The 24,041-nt window shown below is 46.5% G+C and overlaps 1 long non-coding RNA gene across 1 annotated transcript; it reads left to right on the top strand.

Moving 5' to 3' along the window:
• Positions 1-12,093: 12,093 nt before the first annotated feature.
• On the top strand, positions 12,094-23,709 carry LOC113594751 (uncharacterized). Its single transcript, XR_003415189.2, has 4 exons — positions 12,094-12,307; positions 16,145-16,256; positions 20,069-20,145; positions 21,769-23,709. It is a non-coding gene; the product is annotated as an uncharacterized LOC113594751 (long non-coding RNA).
• Positions 23,710-24,041: the final 332 nt, after the last annotated feature.

Here is a 24,041-nt window from a genome sequence, read left to right as displayed (position 1 = left end):
TTGAAGGCCAAGCAGTGACTTCCTAAGTCAACTGGTTCCCTATTGCAAGGAAAATTAGGATGCACGGATGTTTATTTACAGGTCTGAGGAAGGATACAGCATTGTTTGGTACGTGAAGGGGCTAGTGTGTTTTGTGTTTAAAGGAATCCCCCAGAGTCCTGAGATAGATGGCTTATGTCTCCATGGCATGGAATCCCCCGGCCTGTTCCTCGCTGTCACGACCAAGCCTACCATCTGCTCTGAGATACTCTGGGTCTGTGCCCAGGGTTGTCGAGCAGAACTCACCTCCGCTGCCTTTTGCATCCTTCCCCTTCCCAGAACACACAGCTCCCTCCTCTCATGCCCTCAGCTGGTCCTGCGTGACGTACTCTGGAACACGATTCCTCACCTCCAGCCTTATGTGGGTCTCAAACGTTTTCCTGTTCTTGATTTGGGGTAGGATGATTAGTCCCAAATATTTTCTTAGGTGATTTAAAAAACTGTGGTAAATGGGGCGCCTGGGTGGCTCACTCGGTTAAGTGTCTGACTTTGGCTCAGGTCTTGATTTCACAGCTCATGAGTTCAAGCCCCACGTCGGGCTCTGTGCTGATAGCTCAGAGCCTCGAGCCTGCTTTGGATTCTGTGTCTTCCTGTCTCTGCCCCTCCCCCACTCACACTCTGCCTCTCTCTCTCAAAAATAAATAAACATTAAAAGAAATGTTCTAAATTGTGGTAAAGGAGCATACAGAGCATAAAATTTAATATTCTGACCATTTTGTTTTATTATTATTTTTTAAAGTTTAGTTATTTATTCTGAGAGAGAGAGAGAGAGAGAGAGAGAGAGTGTGCTTGCAAGTGGGGGAGGGGCAGAGAGCGAGGGAGAGAGAGAATCCCCATCAGGCTCTGCACTGTCCGTGCAGAGCCCGACATGGGGCTTGAACTCATGAACCGGTGAGATCATGACCTGAGCCGAGATCAAGAGTCATGACCTGAGCTGAGATCCGGAGTCAGACACTCAACCGACTGAGCCACCCCGGGTGACCTGCTTCACTTCTTGGAAAAGGAAGAAAGAAACTGGAACAGTCCTGATTTTCCTGTGATTCACTTGGGACCCATACCTGGGATAGCTCTCTTACCAACGCATGCTCAAAGAATTCAAGGAGAACACACTTTGTTGGGAACGCAAGCTCAACTCTGGCACACAGAGTGGGAGAAGAAATGCTTTCGGGGGAGGGAAAAAACCTTTTCACCTATCACATGAAATGGAACAGTGTCCTTGATCCATGGCATTGGCTGGTGGCTGGTGGTTTGAGTGGGGGAAAGAGTCACTTTTGGTCTCCCCAGGCCAACCAAGTCCAGCTACCCCTACTCTCCTGGGCATCTTGCACAATGGACCCATTTGGCTGTGCCAACTGTGGGCGGATGACTCACTTCTGAGCCTTTGAAACACCAACTTGTTAGTTCTTGATGGAACTTCAGAGGTGACCTTAATAGTGGCCTTGCCTCACAATGCTCATGTTCCCACAGCTGGCGGTGGTAGTAGAACCCAGGACTTGAGTGTTCACTTTGGCTCCCAGAGTTTTACAAACAAGGCAGACCTTGTTTAGAGGTTGAAGAGCATCTCTGACGATGTTCTGCAGATGGCTTGGACCCGCGGCCAACTGGATTGACAAGGGTGCTACTTCTTTTGGGGTTTAAACTTCAATAGCTGTGACCTATTAGCAGTTCTATGGTTAATAGTCTCTACTTCAGATAGGGAAGAGAATATCTTCACTCGAGGTAAGCAAACACTGACCATGTGCTGTGACCCAGCCCCAATTCTAGTCACTTTTACAGGCAGAAAGGTTCTTATCTTACAGACACTGGTTCAGCGTGTAATTCATCCAATGTTGCACAATTCATCCAAAGACTGAACTCTCACTCTGGAGACTGAGCTTTCAACCCAGCACTCTGGGGTGTCCCTTGATTGACTTGGTGTCTCCTCCTCAGAGCAAACAGAAGCCATCAGATGGGGACACACTCCATCTCCCTCCACTAAACTGACACCCGTCCCCCTCCCCGCCTGCATACTGTCCCCCTTCCTTGTGCCTTGTGCTTCTCCTCAGCTCCTTGCTCCCTGGCTTACCTGCCTTCTTAAGGACTTGATGACCATACTCTTTCTCCTATATTTTCAACCTCTTGTTGAGGTTGTCATTCACTGACTCCTTCCTGCCTCCAGTATCTCCCATATCGACAAAAAACCGTAATGCCCGCAATCACACCTCGTCACATATGTACATATGTGCTCTGTGCTTACTGAATGAATCGTCGAGATGTTTGCATTTATTTTTCCACCTTGTGTCATCTCCCCTCTGCAATCGTCACCCCCTTGAATGTGGTCTTTCCAATGTCATGATGGCCTCCCTGCTGCTACATCCAGTGAACACGCCTTAGCCCTCTTGAGCTATCTGACGGTGCTCCCCACTCCTTAGACACGCTCCTCCGATGCACCTCCAAAGTGGGTATTGTTTGGGGCTACTTACTTTCTGTTCCTCCTCCTTGGGGAAAAGAACACCTCTTGTCCTTCTGGAAACTCCTCTACCCCACTTGTGGGGCTGTCTGTAGAGAAGCTAGTTTTCTTTGGCAACCAGCGTGGCTCCCCGCTGGCTTGGATACCCAGCTGGGGAGGAAGGCGAGACCCCTGCTCCTCCTTTCCACGTGGAGAGATTTTCACTAGAGCCGCAGCTCCTGAAATGTGCTCCCTGGACCAGGGGTAACAGCGTCTCTTGCAAGCATGTAAGAAATGCAGGTTCCCAGTTCCCCCTCAATCCACGTTTGACCAATTCCCCAGGGGATTCTGATGAATGGTAAAATTTGAGGATTAGCCTAATACCCTGGTTGTGTTGTTTTCTAAGTTTATGGAGGTTTAATTTACAAACAGTAACATTCACTCTTTTTACACACACAGTTCTAGGAATTTTAGCCAATGTATAGTTGTGTCATCACTATCGTTGACATGATATTAAATACTTCTATCACCCTCAAATATTCCCTTATCCTCCTTTGTACTTAATCCCTTCCTTCACCCCAGCAACTACTGATCTTGTTTTGTTTTTGTAGACTTACCCTTTCCGGAAGACTGTATAGGTGGAATCACACAGCGTGTGGCCCTTTGAGATTGCTTCTTTCACCGAACACAGTGCTTTTGAGATTCATCCACATTGTTGTATGAGGGGCGAGTTCTTTTTTATCGTCGAGTCGTACCTTTAGTGCGGACGCTGGAATTTGTTCAGTCATTCACTGGTCGGTGGGACACTTGGGTGATTTCCAGTATTTGGCAACTATGGATAAAACTTCTATAAACATTCGTGTACAGACCTTTCTGTGGACAGGTGTTTTCATTTCTCGTAGATCAATCCTTAGGGGAGGGTTCTGGGTCGTATGATAAAAGCACATTTAGTTTCATGAGAAACCATCTTCTAAAGTGGCTGTATTATTTTGTGCTCTAGTCCACAATGGAAGAAAACTTCAGAGGTTCCATGTCCTTGTCAGCACTTGGCATTGTCAGGTTTGAAAATTTTAGCCATTTTGATCGGTGTGTGCATGGGATTTTTTTTTTTTTTTTTTTTTTTTTTTTTTTTTTTTTGGTTTTCTTTTTCGTAATTCCAAGGGGAAAGTGGAGGAGGGAAGGTGGGTCGAGAGGTGACTCATCTGACAGGTGAGTTTGGGAGGGGGCCGGTGTGACAGCTCCCTCTTCTGCCTGCAGAGAACATGACTTACGGTGCCTCATGGCAAACTGAGCTGGGCAGGCTGTGTTCCCAGGCTTTGAGAACAAAGCCTGGCTTTGAGTGGGGGTAACTTTCATCCTTGGGCACAACATTAAGGAGTCAAATGCACAAACCCGGTCTTGACCCTGGCACCCTCCCCTCCGCTCATTAAATCTGACGTGTGGGCTCTGTTTGTCTGGTGCTCGCACCCATCTGTCAACAGATTCTAAATTTGGCGTGAGGGAGTGGAAACTCACCTACCCGTGTCCTATGATTGATTTGGTTTGGCAAGTGGTGGAGGAGGAACTCTCCTATGGAGATAATGTCAGGCTGGGGCTGTTGTCAGTGACCTTTGCCATCATGTCAATGGAAGGTGTGTGAGGAGAAAGCCAACATAAGGGAAGCTGAGTGGGGGGTGGGGGGAGAGGGGAGGGGGAATAATGGCATTGCTTCACTCTCCCCAAGTGTGCCTGAACAACGTCCTATGTTCTACCCTCATAGTTTTCATTAGGGTGAACTAATAAATCCCGACTGTGGTTATGTTGGTTTGTACTGGGTTTCTGTGCCTCAGAACAGAAAGAGGCAATTTGGCATAAATGGGTGAGAACCTGGACTCTGGAGGCAGCCACCTGAGTTAAAATCCTTGTTCTTCCATTTCTAGGTGTGGGACTGTGTGACCTTGGGCAAGTTACTTCTCTCTGTGCCTCAGTCGCCTCATTTGTAATATAAGGATACTAACGTGATAAGACCTCATAGAGGGGTTAATACTCGTCATCCACTTAAAATAGTACCTGGCACATGAAAGTTCTTAATAACTGTTGGCTATTATCTTTTTTTTTTTTAAGTTTATTTATTTATTTTGAGAGAGAGAGAGAGCATGAGGGGGGAGAGGGGCAGAGAGGGAGGGAGAGAGAGAATCCCAAGCAGGCTCTGCACTGCCAGTGCAGACCCCGATTAGGGGCTCAAATTTACAAACCGTGAGATGACGACCTGAGCCGAAGTCGAATGCTTAACCAACGGAACCATCCAGGCACCCCATGAATACCACCCAGGCTATTATTAATACAACCATATTCGTAGTTTCTCCCCGGCCTTGCGAGGCCCTCTTTTTCAGAATCCTTTGAGACTGTTTCTCATCTACTCATCAAGTAAATGTTGGTGGATCCTCAGGTGTCTGTCCTAGGCTGTCTCCTTGTCACTGTGCACTCCCCTGGGCTTCGGCTGCTATCTATAGGTTAATAACTGCCAAATGTGTCTCCCCAGGCTTGAGTTCCATCTTGGGGTCTAGACCCTCATGTCCGATCACCCGTTTGCTATCTCTAATTAAATCCTGTATTATTTTTCTATTGCAGCCTAACAAATTACTTCCTACCACTTAATGTCTTCATCCAATACACATGTATCCTCTCATGGTTTTCATGGGCCAGGAGTTCAGCCATGGCTTAGCTGGGATCTCTGCTCAGGGTCTTACCAGACTGAGATCGAAGGGTCAGTTAGGTTGTGTTTTCATCTGGTGGCTAGACTGGGGGAAGAATCCACCTGCAAGCTCACTATATGAGCTATATGCTCATAGGCTATATGACTGAGGCCCTGACTTTTTACAGGCTGTAGGCCGGAGGCCACCCTCACATTCTAGAGGCTGCTGGCTGTGCCTCGCCATGTGGGCTCTCCCAACATGGCTGCTCGCTTCATCAAGCCTACAGGAGAGTTTCTAGTCCCGTTGGCTAAGAGAGAGTTTTGCATGACATAATGTGATCACAGGAGTGATAGCTATCCCCTTTTGCCAGATTCTGTTGGTTAGAAAGAAGTCGTAGGTCCTGCCCACAAGAAGAGGGGACCTCCCTCAAGGACAAGGAGTACCAGGAGATTGGATCTGAGTGCCACAGGTGTCCGTAGCCTCATCAACATGCCCCAAGAGGGATGTATCACCTCCTGGCCACTCTGCTCTTCTTCCGTCTTCGCTGTGGTAGGAAATGCACCACCTCAAACCAAAGGCCAAGAAGTCATCCTTGACTTCTCCTCCTAACCAACCCTTCAAACAACCAATCATCAGGCCCTATTGATTAGCCTCCCAAACACCACTTGATTCCTTCATTCTCTCTACTGTGTTTACTACACCGGCCTCCTGCTCGTCACCATTCTTTTCTTTCCACGGCAGCCAGTGATGTCGCTGAAGTGCAATTCTGACTGTATTGTGCTCCACTTAAAACCCCTTAATAACTTTCCATTGACCTCAGGACGAGGCCTTGATTCCTTAACGGGGCCCATCAGACCCTTTGCCATCTGGCTTCCCTCCCCTCTCTGACTCCTCTCCCTTCTGGCCTGCTCGCGTCCTGTCCCTTTTACCGGGAACACTCGCTCTTTGCTGGTCCTACGCCTCCATCAGCTTTCATGCCATTTCCTTTGGGAGGCCCTTCCTGACGGCTCGGCTCATTGGTCCGCCCCATCCCCTCACTTTCCACGCTCAGCAGCCTGGGCTCCCCTGTTCCTGACACTCAGCACGCAAAATGGAGCATGTTCTCATTCTCCGCCAGACTGTAAGCTCTGTGTGGCTGGGGATGCTCTCTGTGGCTAGCACCCCGCTTTCAACCCCGGAAGCCCTCAAATAATTGTCACGTGAGGAACATGACAGATGAAGACTTGGATCTCAGCCTACCCTTGAAAATATTCCCACCCTTCCCTCGCAGCAGCATCCAGCTTTCACTCTTGACGGGCTCTGTTCCAGTTGGCAGACCATTTTAAATCGAAAGTAATATATTAAGAGAGGCACCTTTGTTTCGGGTAATATTTCTTTCCTATTATGGCCAGTCTGGTCTCGAGACATTTCCTTGCTACTGATGTAGTCCAGCGACACGAGCGCCGGCCTATCACCTATTTTCTCTTTATGTGGTGTTTGTCCTTTGCTGTGTAATTGGAATTTTGTAAAAATAGCTGGCCAACTGTAGTGCATATAGTTCTATAAACTCGCTGGGAGCAGGCCCCTCCTTCCACCCTATGGAGGGGCCCACACCTGCTCCCGGGACATTCCAGGAGACGCCCTCATCCACTGAGAACAGAGGGAGCATTTGTTCCCTGAGCCCACTTTGGAGGACAGCTGAGGCTCGGCCCAGTCCAGCCAGGTCGGCCTGTTCCTGGGCACTGGCTCTATTTTCACACGACAAGTGATGGAGCTTAACTGACAGGTGTAGAGCCCATCACTGCTCGTGTCTGCCTGTGGGGATGAGGCAAAGTCACTGGGGAGCCCAATTAGCATGTCTTGTTGGATGGGTGGAGGGTGGAGAGAGAAAGAGAGAGACAGAGAGCGTGTGTGTGTGTGTATGTGTGTGTGTAAGGGGGGAGGGAGGAAGGGGAAAGTAGTGGTAGAAAGAGAGAGAGAGAGAAAGAGAAAGAAAAACAAACTCAGACAGAGAAAGTGAGACAGACAGAGACTCAGAGAAGAGACAGAAATAGAAGGAAACAAAGAGAGAAGCAGAGAGCTGGAAGGCGAGAGATGGACAGATAAGAGGGTTTGGGAGTAGGTGCAGACGGGCACCATTGGTGGCCTTTTAGTTGGGTTAAGTGCACACAAATGGAAAACGAGATAGTGTAGAATGTCAGTCCCATCTGGAGGACCATGTGTGAAGTAAGGGCGAAATGAGCATCTGTATGGTCGTTAGCGTGCTGCTAATGGGCTGGGAGTGAAGCAGGAAGGGAGGTGGGCTGGGGCCGATTACGCTGGGAGGCCTGGGTTTCCACGGCAGGCGGGAGGCTTCACCGTGGCCCTGGTCAGCTCTTCTGTCCGTGCGCAGCCTGGGGCGTATGGGACGGGGCCCACCAAGTCCCCAAGTCTTACACTTGGGCCAAGATGCGAGGGCCTGTGTTGCGGGGAGCAGAATCATTCTCTTGAATTTTTAGGGGTGATGCTAGCAGGCCGATGCCGGCAGCCCAAGCGACGCCTTTTTGGCCCACGCGTGGGCCCGGGACCCCCCGGGTGTGACGTGGGCCTAAAGCACGCACCTTTCCTCACGCTCCTCACGCGTTGACGTAGGGCATGAACATGTATATTCCAGTCTTGGAGAGTAACATTAAGCCAACTGCAATAAACCAGCAATACCTTGCAATTTTTACAGATTTATTGTGTTAGTCCCCACAACACCCCCGCGTGGGGGGCGCTATTGCTGCCCCCCTTGCACAGATGGAGACAGGAGGCACAGAGAAGTCAGCCGGCTTGCTCAGCACCACGCTGCTGGGTAAGCACGGGCCCGACTCCGCACCCAGGGAATGAGGTCCAGAATCAGTGCACCTGACCGCGGCCTTCCCCGCGAAGATACAGCTTGCAAATCAATTCACGTATGTTTTCAGAGAAGACAGAAGAGGCAGTATGGTGGAAAGAACTGACTTCCTGTCCTGTGTCTGGCTTTTATAAGCTCTGAGATTTCCAGATGGCCTCTCGAAGCTTCTGCTGGGGGCAGTGGTTGAGCGCACCGATGCTGGACCGGGACCACTCTGGGCTCGCACACCGGGCTCGGCCACTTCCCAGCTGGGGCCCCGGGTGGCTCTTCCTCTGTAAATGAGGACAAAACCAGGGCTGTCCTCATGGGGTTGTGAGGGGTAAACAAGTTTATATAATTAACAGGCTTGGTCTGAAGTAAGCCCTAAATGAATGTTACCCGGTTTAGCTATCAGATGGTGACCCTTTCTATTTTATATGCTAACTGTAGGGATGATAAGAGATAATGACTGTGAAGGTGCTTTGTAAAATTTTCTGCGCTGTGCTAACGTTAGTGCTGTCGTTATTAACGCTGCATATAAGGTACGTGGAAGGGACGTAAATTAATAGCTTTAGCACAGAGTCAGCAAGACAAGGAGACTACCGGGGGTGGGGGTGCTAGGGAGAAGGGCCAGAGAGAGGAGGAGTAGACAAGTGCAGGCATACCTTGGAGGTACTGTGGGCTGGTTCCAGACTACGGCAGTAAAGTGAATATTGCAACAAAGTGAACATCACAACAGAGCAAGTTAAATGAATTGTTTGGTTTCCCAGTGCATGTAAAAGTTATGTTTATACTATACTGCAGCCTGTTAAGCGTGCAATAGCATTGGGTCTAAAAAAACAGTGTCCATAACTGAAAAATATTGCTAAAAAATGCCAACCATCATTTGAGCTTTCAGTGAATTATAATCACTGATCACAGATGGGCATAATATAATGATAATGAAAAAGTTTGCAAGATTGCAAGAATTATCAAAATATGACACAGAGACATGAAGCGAGCAAATGCTGTTGGAAAAATGGTGCCGATAGACTTGCTTGACCCAGGGTTGCCACAAACCTTCAGTTTGTGAAAAATGCAATATTCATGAAGCGCAATAAATATTGCAAAATGCAATAGATCGAGGTATGCCTGGTAACTGTGATACAGAGTATAGGAAGTCACGCAAAAGAATCCAACACAACAAACTGGGGTCCAGTAGAAAAAGGGAGCAGAAAAGGCTTAATTAAAGGACTAAGTTTTGTGAAGGATATGAAAACCCATGCATTCAATGCATGTTGTGTCTCTACCCTTTGCCGGTCATTGTGGTAGATGCTGGGGATACAGTGGACTGAGACATATCATGGCAAACAGGACATGGTCTTTGGGATGAGATCTCAACTGGGATCCATTTGGAAGGGCATTTTCTGAGGAGAAACTAGGGTGAGCAAAGGCATAGAGATAAAAAAAAAATAAGCAGGTTGTGTAAAGCTTCCAGGAGTCATCTGTGGCTGGTATGAAGTTTGTAGAATAATAAAAGGTGAAAACAGAAAAGGCGTTTGGGGCCATATTTGGGCAGCTTTGAATGGCAGTTTGTAATTAATTTGAAAGGCAATGGGGAGCCATTGAAGGGCAGTAATATGATTGCGGCCACATAAAGGCCATTCTCAACTACAAATTCACATTAATGCAACTTATTTTAGCTATTTTAGAGATCATGTCCTAAATATAGATGATAGTCTATCCCAGAAAACACTTACTCAACACATTTTCAGGGCATGAACACGTATATTCAAGTCTTGGAGAGTAACATTAAGCCAACTGCAAGAAACCAGCAGTACCTTGCGATTTTTACAGATTTATCGCAGCACTTGCTCACGCCCACGCGTGCGCGTGCACGTACACACACACGCGCACACACACACACACTAGTAGACTCTATTTTAAAGTAAGTCAGTTCTCCTTTTGGGGGTATTTACAAGTGTCATTTTCTCTTTCAGCTTCAAAATTTAGTGTGTCAATATATAAAATTCAAGAATAAATGTATATGGCAGGGTAATTGTTCAAGAATTAAAATATATGCCAACAGAACATTGGCAGGCTTTATTTCATGACATTTGGGGCTCCTTTCTTTGCACTGTGTCTTTGCAGCGAAAGAGGTAGATTGAAGATCATTGCAAATCAAAGTGATGCCTTCAACTTCTGAAATGAACGCCAGCTCGTCTTTTTCCACTTTTCATACATTTGCATAGATCTGTCAACCAAATTCTGAATTCTTCTAAGAGTAATCTTTAATACAAAGTTAGGAACACCCGCGTGCCACAAAATTGCTTTGCCCCTCTTTTCTGAACTTCCCACCCCCACTGCCCTTCGCTTCACCCTCTCCGGAGCACGTTTCTCTCGGAAGATTTCGCAGGAGCTTCAAGAGATGGAATCAAAGTCTTCAAAGCAAACCAATAGCTGCCAAACAGAACTTGCAAGTACACACTGACCCCTCCCTGTCACTGACCCCTCCATGTCAGTTTCTGTGTTTAATTGCCGTGCTGCTGACAGCTGGAGAAATGTGTTTTCAGATGTTTCCCAGTGAAATTCCTGGCGCATCTCCTGGTGGGATCTGAGTAGGCAGGTGTGTGTTCCTCTGGGGGTACAGGATCTGCTGTTGCCTTGGGTGGGGTTAAAGGCCCCTGAATAAGGGAGCCCTCAGCAGTGTGGGAGGATGGAAAGCCCTCTTCCCTCACCCCAAACCTGCCGCCTGCCCACCTCTTCCAATCGCATTGGGCAGTCACAGGGATCCAGTGGTTCCTTGGATTCTGATTGGCTGTCAGCTGCCAGACACCCCTCAGGTTTGCCAGAACAGCTCTGCTTGTTATGGGTTACTAACCACAACTGTCAAGGGCTTGAAAGAAAACAAAACCCAGGGCAGGCAGGGTCTTGGTTTGGTGTATGTTCTCTTGTCTGTTATTTTTAATTCCAAATTAATAGCACAGATCAAGCCCACAGTTAAATAACACATCTGCCTGGGGTTTGGGTAGTGATTCACAATATGTTTTTATTCATTATTGCTTTAATTATGGCTCAGGATTCTTTTGAATCTCTCCCAAGTAACAGGTGGTTTTCTGACCATGATAAATGCTAAATGCTGTGGAGGATAAGGCAGTTAGGCATTGTTTTCCTAGCTGTGGTTACACCTAGGCCCCAGGCAGCTTCTGAATTAGCAGCCTGCAACAGATTGGAATTCCTGGGGGAATTCACTTAACCCTTAGTTCTCCCGAACCTGTTTTCAATGTGCTGTGGGATGGGGGCTCCCCGTTACACCCCGAGGCACAGCAGATGTACTTTTTGTATCCTGGGAGGTAGCAGGAGGGTTCAGGGTAGGTCAAAAAGTTAATATGTCAATGTTCTGAAGGGTGACGGGAGTAAGAACTTAGTGTGATATTAAAGATGATTTGAATTTAGATTTTTTTTTTTTTAGAATAAAAGCATTCTTTTATATATCTGCAATAGATGGTAACAATTAAATAAGTCACACATGAATCATAGAAATTAGAGTGAGGGCAAAGGCCTATTAGATCATCTAGCCAATTCCCCAGCTAACAGAATTATTCCCCACAGTATTTTCGGGAGAGCTTTGTACAGTCTCTTTTGTAAGATTTGAGCAACTGGGGCCTTCATTATTTCCTTAGGGACACACTTTCCCTTACTATAAAAGGCCACAGTGTTTTTCCTCCTTAGCCTGATATTCAAGTTTTTTTTTTTTTTTTTTAAAGTCTGCATGTTACATGCAAAATCATTTGCACAATGAGACTGATCAGTGGTAGTAATTATACCTACAGTTCGCCTGGGAAACCATGCATGTGTTCGGCCTTCTTCTGTGTACTCCCATTTCTGGTTTTTATGCTTGAATTTGCATACTCCTTGGAGGGGTAGTACTGAGACATCAAACAGAAGCCTCCCTGTTTCCAATATCGCCATCAAGAACTGGTCAGAGGTAACGCTGACCCCCTCAATTTGAAACGAGGGGGAAAGATGTTTTTGAATAAATTCTGTTCAGACCGTTCATGTTTCCAGGGTAAAGAATACGCAGTCATCCAGGAAATGGCAACTGCTTAGAATTCCTCTCTCTTTGGAACAAACTGGTATTGTCTTTCCAGGGTTGTTTGTATTGGAGAGGCTACTGATTGTGCACACACATGACCCGGGGCTCCAGGGCAGACACTCCCGCTCCAGATTCTCGGTAATCCGGGCAGAGAGCTGCTGATCAAGCAACAGCGGGGGCCGCACACACAAAGCTTCCTGCTGAGTTGCCATGGTTTGTGTCCCCGTACCCTGAAGGGGCAGTTTTCAGTCTAAGAGGTAAGATTTTTGTGCTTGGAGAGTTAGAGACACTAACAGGGATAAAGCTCATGGATTTCCAGAACTCAGATTGCCGTGGTTTGAACACATTCCCCTTTCCCGTTCCCCTTACTGGTCCTTGGAGGCAGGTCAACGTGCCAGGCACTGAGTCCGGGAGATGGGGAACAAAGACTCAAGCTCCCTGCCCTGGAGGACCTTTCTGGACAGGTGAGGCAGGCGGGAGTGGAGATAAGGGTGTGAAAGTGCCACAGGGGACCTGCATATGCAAATAAAGAGGGGGAAAGAAGCAGGGGCACCTGGGAGTGACTGGGGAAGCCTGCAGGGGTGGGCCCGCCTGCCATGCCAGCTTCGAAGGTCTCCCAAAGGGGCTTGTTGGCCACATTTTGCAGATGAGGACGCCATGGTTCACATCCACGTGCCTTGTCCAAGGCCACAAGCAAGGATTGGACCCGCTGACCACGCTTGTTGTCTCAGACGAGGCAGCTGGAGTACAAATTCAGGGTGGGCGTCTTTGTGGTCTCCTGGAGAGCGCAGGGGGCCGCGGAGCCGCAGGGCCTGTGGAGCTTCAAAGGCGGTCAGAACGTTTTGGAATCCGCTTCGAAGGGACGGAGGCAGGGACCTCTGTGCCTCAGTTCACAGGAGAGAACCGGGCTCCTGCAGAGTTCCTCCGCTCTTAGGATTACTAAGAATGACTCATGTCCAGACAAAACCATGTGCCTTCTGCAGACTGATGATTCTGACCAGGGCTGAGACAGTGGCCGTGGTCAAAGCAAATGCTTAGTTTTGTGGTTATGGCCTTCTAACAGGCTTGTGATATATGGGAAAGCCATGGGGAGCGATCCCCACCTCAGAATTGAGGGCAGGGAAGAGAAAGATGAAGAGGAGGCAGCAGGAGGAGAGGCGGGCGTTGGCGTCTATGTATCATCAAATGTGGGCACTTGTGCTGGAATGATCTTCCCAGCCTCTTCCCTTAGGCCTTCCTCATCCTTTCCCAGCCTCTTCCCTCAGGCCTTCCTCATCCTTACCTCAGCCTGGGTGTGGGAGGTTTTGATCTGATTGGTGAGACTGAGAGAAGCCAGCATGGCATCTTAGCGCTTTTCCACTCTTGAAGATTTTCTGGCATGTTCCATGCCCTCCCTGCTCTAGGGCTGAGAGGCCAGGCCTGCTGCTTGCTGTGTGCTTGTCATGTGGAGGGTACGAGGCCGTGGTTTGGGCTGTCTTCAGGTCTAGACTTGGTCTTCCATTAGGAAGACCCATCGGGGCCATCACTAAACGGTGGTGTTCAATTCCGACTCGCCAGTAATAAAGATGCTGTTTGGAACATCTGTGTCTACTTCGCATCAATTCTGGACTCAGAAACGGAGGTGTTGTGATTATCACTGCTAATACACTGATGCTGTAGGATTTCACAGCAGCCTCTGAGACAGAGGTCAGGTGAAGACGAGGGTTAGAGTTGGGGGAATTGCTTAGAATAAAGTAGACGCGTTAGATTATAAGCTCAAAAAACCAAGACAAACTCAGTATCTGACAGTGAGATTTTTGTTAACTAAATTTTGGCACATCAATACAATCAATACAATAAATACAATATAATCAATACAATACAAGATGACAACATTAAAAATGATTATGTGTACATCTAGATTGTCATAAAATATTCACACTCTATTAGAGGCCAAAGCAGATTATAAGACAGTACAATTGCATTTTTGGTTAAAATATGCATGTGTAAGAAAAAATCTGGAAAAATATACCTAGAATATTAATAGATCATCTCTGCGAGAGGGATTATGTGTATTTTTTTTCTTTTTCCTCATTTATTATGTTGATTTTTTCCTAAAATAAATTTGGATTTCTTGAGTTGTTAAAGAAAATGAAAGATTGTAAACATTTTGTCATACAAAAGAGAAGATGTGGCAGAAGAAGGAACAGCACTGGATCTGGAGTCAGAAAGATCGGGTTTTGAATCCCAGCTTTGCTCCTATTCTCGAGGTGGCCTTGGCGGTTGAGTCTTTTGTTTCTTAGTCCCCCTGTTGAGAGCTCACAGCAATACACAAGGAGACGGGCTGTCTTCTGGCCAGTCCCTGGAGGTCCGCGGGTGCTGATGCGCGGACAGGCCCTGTGGCTCAGGGATTGACTTCCACTAACCAACTTCATAAATGACTCATTAGAAATGAAACTGCATGCATTTTGCTTGATAGTGGGGTACAGTGAGCTGGCAAGAGGCACAAGGACTTGAATTCTCCGTTTGATTCACTCTTCCCATGTAAGCAACTACATGGGAAGCCAAACTGTAATAAAAACCTTGGTGGGTGAGCATGAGATTTTCACATATTTGACAAAAGACGTCCGATCACCTAAGACGTGCTAGGCTTTGGGCTAGGTGCTGCAGATGTAGGGCTAACCAAATCGACATTTCCTTGTTGGGTATAACGGTAGAATATTAATGACTGTATAAGATAGTGGCTAGGAGCTTTGGAGGCAGGAGGTGCAAGACTTGGGCTTTTCAACTTACAGTGGAGACTTGGGAAAGTCACTTCACCTCTCTGAACCTCATATTTTTTCACCTCTAAAATGGAGACAGCACCCACTCATTAATAGTTTTGCTTTGTGTATTACGTTAAATAATGTACGTAAAGCGCTTAAGTACAATGCCTGGCATACAGAGGTGCTCGATAAAAGGTGCTGTAACAACTACTGATATGCTATTTTAACCTGATGCATCCATTTCGCCACAGGTCTTACCAGGACTTGCTAACCCTGGACCTTCATCAAGCTAATGTCGTAAGGTAGTATTTGCAGGGGCACATCTGGCTTTAATTTCCTTTATTTTTTTTCTTGATTTTTAATTTTTTAAAACGTTTTCTTTATTTTTGAGAGAGACAGAGACAGAATGCCAGTGGGTTAGGGGTAGAGAGAGAAGGAGACACAGAATCCAAAGCAGGTTCCAGGCTCTGAGCTGTCAGCACAGAGTCCGACGTGGGACTTGAACTCAAAAGCTGTGAGATCATGACCTGAGCCGAAGTCAGACGCTCAACTGACTGCGCCACCCAGGCATCCCTTGATTTTTAATTTTTTTGATTTAGTTTTCTTGATTTTTAAAGCTTTCTCAGTTTTCTTGATTTCTTAAACATTCACTGACCTTTCTGATTATTTTTTTTCTCTAAATATGTTAATGCTGTTAGTTAGGCTGAGGGTTGACAAACACTTTCTATGAAGAACCTGATCGCAGATATTTTGGACAGAAAGGAAAGGGAACAGAAGCAGCAGGGGAAGGTGGGGGCTTGGGACACCTACATCACATATTGGGGGACCCTCGTTGCCATGTGGGCACTATTTCCTCTGAAATAACACTCCCGTCCTCTTTCCTCGCTGCTTACTCGTTCCTTGCCTGCCGTCTCTGTGACAATGCGTCAACTCTGCCGTCACGGGACAAGAGCAGAGATCACTTGTAAATGAACGAGCATGACTGTGTTCCAGATAGGTAGCTGGGTTCGGCCTACAGACCGTAGTTTGTTGACTCCTGATTTAGGCAACAGTCTGGTTGCCACTATTTAGAAGCCTTCTTAGATCATTGATCTCATCCATTATGTATTGATTTTATAATGTAATTATTAGGTGCAAATTTATTTCCAAATCCATAGGGCCTAGCTCACTGTGGCTGCACCCTTCTCCACACCCCTGTGCCCTCATGTAATGGCCACCCGTGTCTTGTAGACCAGATAGGCTTTATATTTGAGGGCTACATGACAGAACATGGGTTAAGAGTGGCACACAGTGCCTGGTCATGTGCGTACTCAGTAAATGTGACTTTTCTGATTTCCCTTCTCCCTTAAGGTCGTGCTTAGAGCCCGTCATCAACACTGAGGACTGAGTGGGGTGAAAATGGGGGTGCTGCCCTAACTTTTAAGATAAGAAGGATGCTTCCTTTACTCCACACTCCAGCCTGGTAAGTAATATCTTGTGCTCATAATGAGTGGTATGGAGAAAAAAGCCACGATAGTGCACTGTGGGAAATAATACCATTAGATTCTTCCAGAAAATACTCAGGTCGAGGTCATCGGAGCTCGGACCACATCTAGAGTGCCCTCTCCCCTACCAACACTTCATGTATAAGTAACCCTGTTCCTGCCTTGCTCACAGGTTGAGCATATATCTGGCTCCTAATCCTATCTTGAGAGAGAAATTCAGTGCTACACAATACTTAAGAGAGAGGTGTATTGTAATGAAGATACGGTAGAAATTCAAAACGAAGAATTCACAATATATTCCACACTGCAAAAACATAATAAAACATCCTATGAGACATTCATTTTGACTCCCACAAATCGTTTCTTGTTTTGGCCAGCTTTCTTGTTACCCTTTCTTCTCTGGTCTGAAAATCCTCTCTATCTTCCCAAGCAATTCAACTCAGCATTTCTTGTTCTATTCCAGAGCTTTCTTTTAGGATCATTTTGTTCTTCTAAAGTTTATTTATTTATTTTTGAGAGAGAGAGAGAGAGAGAGAGAGAGCAAGCATGGGCGAGGGGCAGTGAGAGTGGGAGAGAGGGAATCCCAGGTAGGCTCCATGCTCTCAGCACAGAGCCCAATGCAGGGCTTGAACTCATGAACCATGATGTGAGATCATGACCTGAAGTCGAGAGTCAGACGCCTAACTTTCTGAGCCACGCAGGCACCTCTCATTTGGTCCCTTTATTTTATTTTATTTTATTTTCAACGTTTATTTATTTTTGGGACAGGGAGAGACAGAGCATGAACAGGGGAGGGGCAGAGAGAGAGGGAGACACAGAATCGGAAACAGGCTCCAGGCTCCGAGCCATCAGCCCAGAGCCTGATGCGGGGCTCGAACTCACGGACCGCGAGATCGTGACCTGGCTGAAATCGGACGCTTAACCAACTGCGCCACCCAGGCGCCCCTCATTTGGTCCCTTTAGATGCTCCCTTGATGAGTCTGTAAATTGTAAACTATATTCGTTTTGTTTGGCCACCAGTTTTTTGTTTCCATATCATTCTTGAAAGATACTATTTCTGAGAACACAGTTCTAGATTGACAGTTCTTTCTTTCCATCTTTTGAAAACATGGTTCAACTGTCTTTTGGCTTCATTGTTTCCGTTGTAAGTCCACTGTCAGACCACAGTCACTCTGCGGTAGGTAAGCTGTCCTTTCCTTCTTGTTGCTTTCAAGATTTTCTCTTCAGCTTTGGTGCTTTGCAGTTTCACACGGTGTGCCCGGTGTGTGTGATCGTTGAGCAAAAATTTACCCTGCTTCAGATGTATTATACTTCCCTTCCCTGACGACTCATGGTTTTCATTAGATCTGGCATTTTCTTAGCTATTATCTCTTCAAACAAGGTTTCTGTCTTTCATTCCTTTTCTTCTTTCTTGTGTAACTCTGGAACTATGTTAGAAAGGCTTATTCTTTCCTCTCTTTCTTGTTCTGTTTTCTATTTTCTTATCTTTTTTATGCTGCATTCTAAGTATTTATTTATTTATTTATTTATTTTGGCTCTGTCTTCAGTTTACTAATCCTATCTTCCCTCACGTCTATTTGCCTGGTTCACCTATCCGTTAGTACACACACACACACACACACACACACACATTTTAATATATGTAGCTTTAATTATATATATACATATATATATATTTTTTACATTTATTTATTTTTGGGAGACAGAGAGAGACAGAGCACAAGTGGGGGAGGGGCAGAGAGAGAAGGAGACACAGAATCTGAAGCAGGCTCCAGGCTCTGAGCTGTCAGTGCAGAGCCCGATGCAGGGCTTGAACTCATGAACCGTGAGATCACGACCTGAGCTAAAGTCAGACGCTTAACCGACTGAGCCACCCAGGTGCCCCTAATTGTATATTTTTTAAATTTCAATTTCTACAAGTTCTGTTTCGTTCTTTGTCAAATCTTTTTTTGGTCACTTTTGATAGCCCTCTTTTCCTTGTTCCTTTTCTATCATATATTTCTTTCAACATTTCATACATAGTTCTTTTATGTTCTATACCTGATAATTCCAGTATTGAAGTTTTGGAGGTTTAAATCATGCTTGTTGCTTTTGCTGACTCTCACTTATGGTGGTTGGTTACTTTGTGGTTTGGTAAATTTTTTTTCTCTTTTTAAAAACATATTTAATAGGGGCACCTTGGTGGCTCAGTTGGTTAAATGTCCGACATTGGCTCAGGTCATGATCTCATGGTTCGTGGGTTCAAGCCCCGCCTCAGGCTCTGTGCTGACACCTCGGAGCCTGGAGCCTGCTTTGGATTCTGTGTCTCCTCCTCTCTCTGCTCCTCCCCAATTCGTGCTTTGTCTGTCTCTCTCTCTTAAAAATATATAAACATTAAAAAAAATTTTTTTTAACATATTTCATTGAACATAAGCTGTGAGGATCCTCACATGACTGGGTTAAGAAGGCTTTGCTCTGGCGTGGATTTGCATTTTCATCTGCCAGGCACACAGGTGTTACCAAATGGGGATTGCTTTAACTTGTTTTCTTTGTTTGGGATTTTCAAGATTAGGTGGGTAATGAAATATTGAACCTGAGATTCATGGGACAGGAGCACATAGTTACACATTCCCAGAGAAACCATTATTAGTCTTTTATTATTATTATTATTACTATTATTGATAATATGATCCACCTGGACCTATGGAAGGAATAGATTTCCTTCTGACTTATTTTGCCAGGAGTCATGTTTTTCTGGTCCACCCTTTTCCTGGACCATAAGCTCCTTTGAAGGTACAAGCTTATCTGAGACTCAAGTTCATCTCTATTTTGCGCAGGCCCAAAGACCCCATTTCCCTGCACAACCATTGAAGGTTTTCTTAAAGGATCAGATAAGAAATATTTTAGGCTTACAAGCCATATGGTCTCTGTTGCAACTACTGAACTCTGCTGGATACATAAGTAAATAGGCGTGGCCATTTGTCAATAAAACTATTTACAAAAGGGGCTCCTGGGTGGCTCAGTTGGTTGAGTGTCTGACTCTTGATTTCGGCTCAGGTCATGATCTCATGGTTTGTGAGATCAAGCCCAGCATCGGGCTCTGTGCTGACAGCGCAGAGCCTGCTTGGGATTCTCTCTCCTTCTCCCTTTGCCCCTCCCTGCTTGTGCCCTCTCTCAAAATAAATAATAAAATAAACTTAAAAAAAAAAACTATTTACAAAAGCAGGTGGTTCGCCTGCATACTGTAGTTTGCCAACCTCTGCTTTAGAGTCCCTGTGTTGGCATTTGTTTCCCCGGCAGCCCCAGCTTTTGAACCTCTTACTTGTTTGTTCATGGCTTATTTTGTTTTGTCTTATCTTACTTTATGTTAAATACGGGAATTTCCCTTATTATCTGGAGAGTTCATCAATTTGTTTACTATCACAGTTCATCCAACGCATCAGGGTTTTGCAGTGGAAGGATTTTCACCATATCTAGTCTTCTGTATTTCCGAGAGCAAACCCAACAACTTGTCTCTCCCCTTTAGCTTACATACGCTCTCACCTGAAAAAAAGCCGGTGAGTTGGCTGTGACCACCATCTATTTTTCTTGAAACATCTCCCCGAGTCCTCTAGCAGCTTGTTGCACTGATTTATAGCTCCGGTTCCATCTGAGAGCTTATAGCTTCAGTTAGCAAGATTTCAGAAGAGTTAAGAGTTGAGGTTCTGGCCTCTCGTCTACCATGTCAGATGACCGCGTAGAAGAAAGTTGGGTGTTGTATATGGATGTGGCCTTCCACAAATTCTTTCAACCATGTCTGTCACTGCTGTAGGGGCCAAGGTTTCCCAGCAGATGAGACAAAAGAAAATCCTGCTCTCTTGGACCTGGCATTTTAATGGAGAGGAACAGGTAATAAATAAGTGAATAAAACCAGAAAATATCAGGAAGTGAGAGTGCTATGTTGAAAATAAAAGAAGCAGTCTTAATGGAGTATGGCTGGCAGGTTGTTTTTATTTGTTTGTTTAGAGTGGGGGGTGGGGGGCGGGGCTCAGTGACGGGTAACATTGAAACCTGAGTCGGGTCGTACAAGGAACAAGCTCTAGAAGGATCTCAGGCAGGGGATGAGGGAGGACCGTTCAACACAGGGCAAGAGCCGTGCAGAGGCCATAAAGTAGGAGCAGTTTGGGTATTTTCTGGGGGCAGAGAGGATGCCAATGTGGCTGAGATATAATGATAGCAAAATTGACACAAAAAAGTCCCAAAGGAAAAAAAAGTGGGAATCTGAGAAATGGTAGAATTAACCCAGGAATATAATGAAAAGTGGCCCTAGGATGATGGTTGAGTGGCAGTCTTAGAAAGCAGTTGGTCCCAATGAGTCTAGGTAAGCATAGGGCCCAATAAAGAACGGCTTCCCTAAGAAAGGGCTTTCTATCACAGACACTGGATGATTAAGAACCTAGAAGATTTTCATGATAAGACAAGCACATACGTCTCCTGTTAATCACAAGACAAGAAAGGTAATAGAAATTGTGAGAAAAAATAAACATTTTATAAGAAATTTATAGTTTAAATATGGAGCAAGCTGAGACGCGGCACGATTCAGAGCAGCTGATGTCATTCAAGAGAAGAGAGCTCGTTTGATCTTGACGTGTGGAACATCCTTCTTTGGGCAGCACAGAGTTAGTTAGTAGCCTTCGGTCCAGTTGCTACACTGGCTTTTTTTTATGAGCGCAGTCACAATTCTCAGTGCTGTAGTCGGCGATATTTATGCAATAATAGTATTGTTTTTAAAGTCTATTTACTTATCTTGAGGTAGAGAGCACAAGCAGGTGAGAGGGGGAGACAGAAGGAGAGACAGAATCCCAAGCAGGCTCTGAGCTGTCCGTGGCGAACTGGTTGTGGGGCTCGAACCCAGGATCTGCGAGATCATGACCTGAGCCAAGATCAAGAGTCAGATGCTTAACCGACTGAGCCACGCAGGTGCCCGTGTGCAATAACAGTTTTATTATAGATGTTGTTTTCGGGTTTAAAAATTTAGACGCAACCTTCATGAACAAAGCAAGAAAAACTACAATTGAGTCAAGGACAGAAGATAAATGTTATAAACCGTGACGCTGCAGAAGTGTGCGCAGCAGCTGAAGAAGGCAGGAAGGACCATGCTTGTTTCCTTATCTCACGTAATGTGTCTCGAGGGCACTGAGGGAAATTCAAATTTTGAAGTCTTTGGTACACCAAAAAACTAAAAAACTCCCTTCCTGGCTTATTTTTGTAACTTATTTTAGAAAGTTCTTTTATTGCACAATATTTATGGGATATTTACTGCCACTCATTGGAGAACAATTGCAGAGCAAGGCAAGACGCGTCCCTGTCCTCATGCAGCTTCTATTCCAGTGGGCGAGAACGTGCCTTACTATAAGTATCAAAAAGACTCCTGTTAAAGACATGGGGTATTAGTAACATCGCAGTCATGTTGCAACTCCCACAGTCCAATTGCTTTGTATATATTGGTGACTCCTAAAACTTTATCTTCAGAGCAGATCTGGTTCCTGAGCCCGAGAGCTGCACGTCTGAGTGCCTAATGAACATATCTAAACCTGATCTTCCACATCCTGCTGCTCCGTCAGAAAACATCTTCCTCGCTTGCACCCACACGACACCCCACATCCAGTCACCAAGCTCTGCCGACCTTGCCTCCTGGGCAGAATGCAATTCCCGACATTGGTTGTACGCCCCCTGCTCCTCCTCGGTCCTGGCCGTCATTTCTCGACTTGGCTTCTTCCAACCCTTCACTGCCTTCCTATCCATTGTGCACGCTGCAGCCAGAGCAACATTTCAAACAAACAAATCTGATCATCTCATTAATCCGTCTAAAGTCTGTCAGTGGCTTCCCATGGCCCAGGAAAAAGTTCAAATTCTTTAATGTGGTGTGGCTGACAAAGTCCCTCTCTTTTTCTCTCTCTCTCACGGATGTGTGTATGCCTGCTTGCGTGACTGTGCACACACCTGAGCCTACACATTTGCTGCTTTCTCTTTCCAGAATGTTCCCCCCATCACCTTGCTCTCTTCTACTGGGGTCCTCCGGTTCCTCCTGTGAGTTCAGCTGCTTGTGTTGCCGGCAGGTTATGGGCCTCACACTTGGCTGTGAGCATCTGCTTGTTTTGGTGTTCCCTCGACTGTGCCTGACACAGGGGAATTAGAGAATGCCGGCCGGGGGTCCCACCCCTTGGTTCGATCCTGCTTCTGCCACTTCCTTGGGCCGTTACCTAACTTTTCTTAAGCTGTGTGGGCATCTGTAGAATGGGGATCATGGTGAACTTAACCTCCTAGATTGTTATAAGACATGTGACATGCCCAGAAGTGCATCTCTGTTCCTGCTGTGACTTGCATGGTGACTCTCACTCTTCTGGTCTCGGCTTAATGAGGCTCTCCGGTTGTCCTTGAGATGCCCTCTGTTTTCATGGCTCCCACAGGTGCCCTGCACACATGCACCCCCTCTCTGGAAGTCATTCATAGATTATTGCTAGTGTGTGGTAACATTAATTGTCTGCTGGTGTGTGAGTGCCTGGGGGTGGAGGGGAAGACCAATCTCTTGTTTCCTACGAATTCCTGGTGTTTGATACAGAACATGGGACCATGTAGTTTGGTACACGTGGAGGTCAATAAAAAAGGAGAAGCTGTGGAATGCATGGGACAGATGCAGGACTTGGCTAATCTGACTTGAGAGTCATGGGACCCTGTAACACCTGAGCAGGATACTCCACATCTGGAAACGCACTCTGTCATTCTGTAGCAGAGAAGAGCTTCCACAAATGTATTTCTATATGGGTTTAAAAAAAAAAATGCTTGTTTTCCAGCCGTGTTTCTAACTTAGAGACTGTTAGAACATGTGACTGGATGTCCAAATGGTGGACCCACCTTTGCCAGCCGGGGGGTAGAGGGCTTTAGAGCTGAACCAGAGGAACCCCACACGCTCCTCAGTCTGCAGTGTCTCTCCACTTTGGGAGGCTCCTCTTTTAAGGGGCAGTGTTATCTACTTATCGATGCCCCCCACCCCAACCTGTCCCGGGAGCAGCCAGTGCTCCTTCATGTCGCTGTGCCCTGAGGCCCACGTCCAAGTTGGGGGTGACCCCAGCTCACGCAGCCATTTGGCTCCTTTAAGAGCTGGGACAGGTTCCCAGAGCCCTGCAGCTCCTCCGCAGCCAGGAGCAGAGACCAGCTGTCGGCACCGCCCCGCCCCCCCAACGTCTCTGTGTTTACATGCACGGTCACATGGTAACCTCTCCCAGCTCGTGGGCTGGCTGCACAGTTACCTCATCTGCAGTCCAATGACCTCATCCACGTAAAATGTGGCAAGTGCGAGACAGGAGCAGAAAGGGCCCAGCTTCTCACTCAGAGCCCCCAGGAGAAGCTGTCCTCCGCACTGGCTCAGGAAATCAGCCAGAGAGCTGTCCACTCGGTAATTACTCCCGGCCAGGAGCTGATTCATAAGTCAAGTGGATGTGTCTTCCGGGGGTCGGGGGGGGGGGTCGGGGGGGGGGGAGGTGGGGGCTGGGAGGGGCCTGTGCAGAAATGTGGGTGCCCACACCTGGGAGCTGCTTATCTCAGGGGCTCGGCATCTTCCCCCCCCCCCCCCCCGCCAAAGGACCACTGACCGCAGGCTAGGCTGAGCCACTATTCCCCATCCTCCAGCAGCTTAGGCGCTTTGAAGATGTTGACACACAAACAGGATGAGAAATGCACCACAGAAGCAGAGAAAGGCACGTGTTCTCTTAACTTGGGGGTGGAAGTGTCACCAGACATCATGG

The sequence above is a fragment of the Acinonyx jubatus genome, chromosome F2, assembly GCF_027475565.1.
Source record: "Acinonyx jubatus isolate Ajub_Pintada_27869175 chromosome F2, VMU_Ajub_asm_v1.0, whole genome shotgun sequence".
In the NCBI taxonomy this organism is placed as follows: domain Eukaryota; kingdom Metazoa; phylum Chordata; class Mammalia; order Carnivora; family Felidae; genus Acinonyx; species Acinonyx jubatus.
This window is presented reverse-complemented; position numbering and strand designations above follow the sequence as displayed.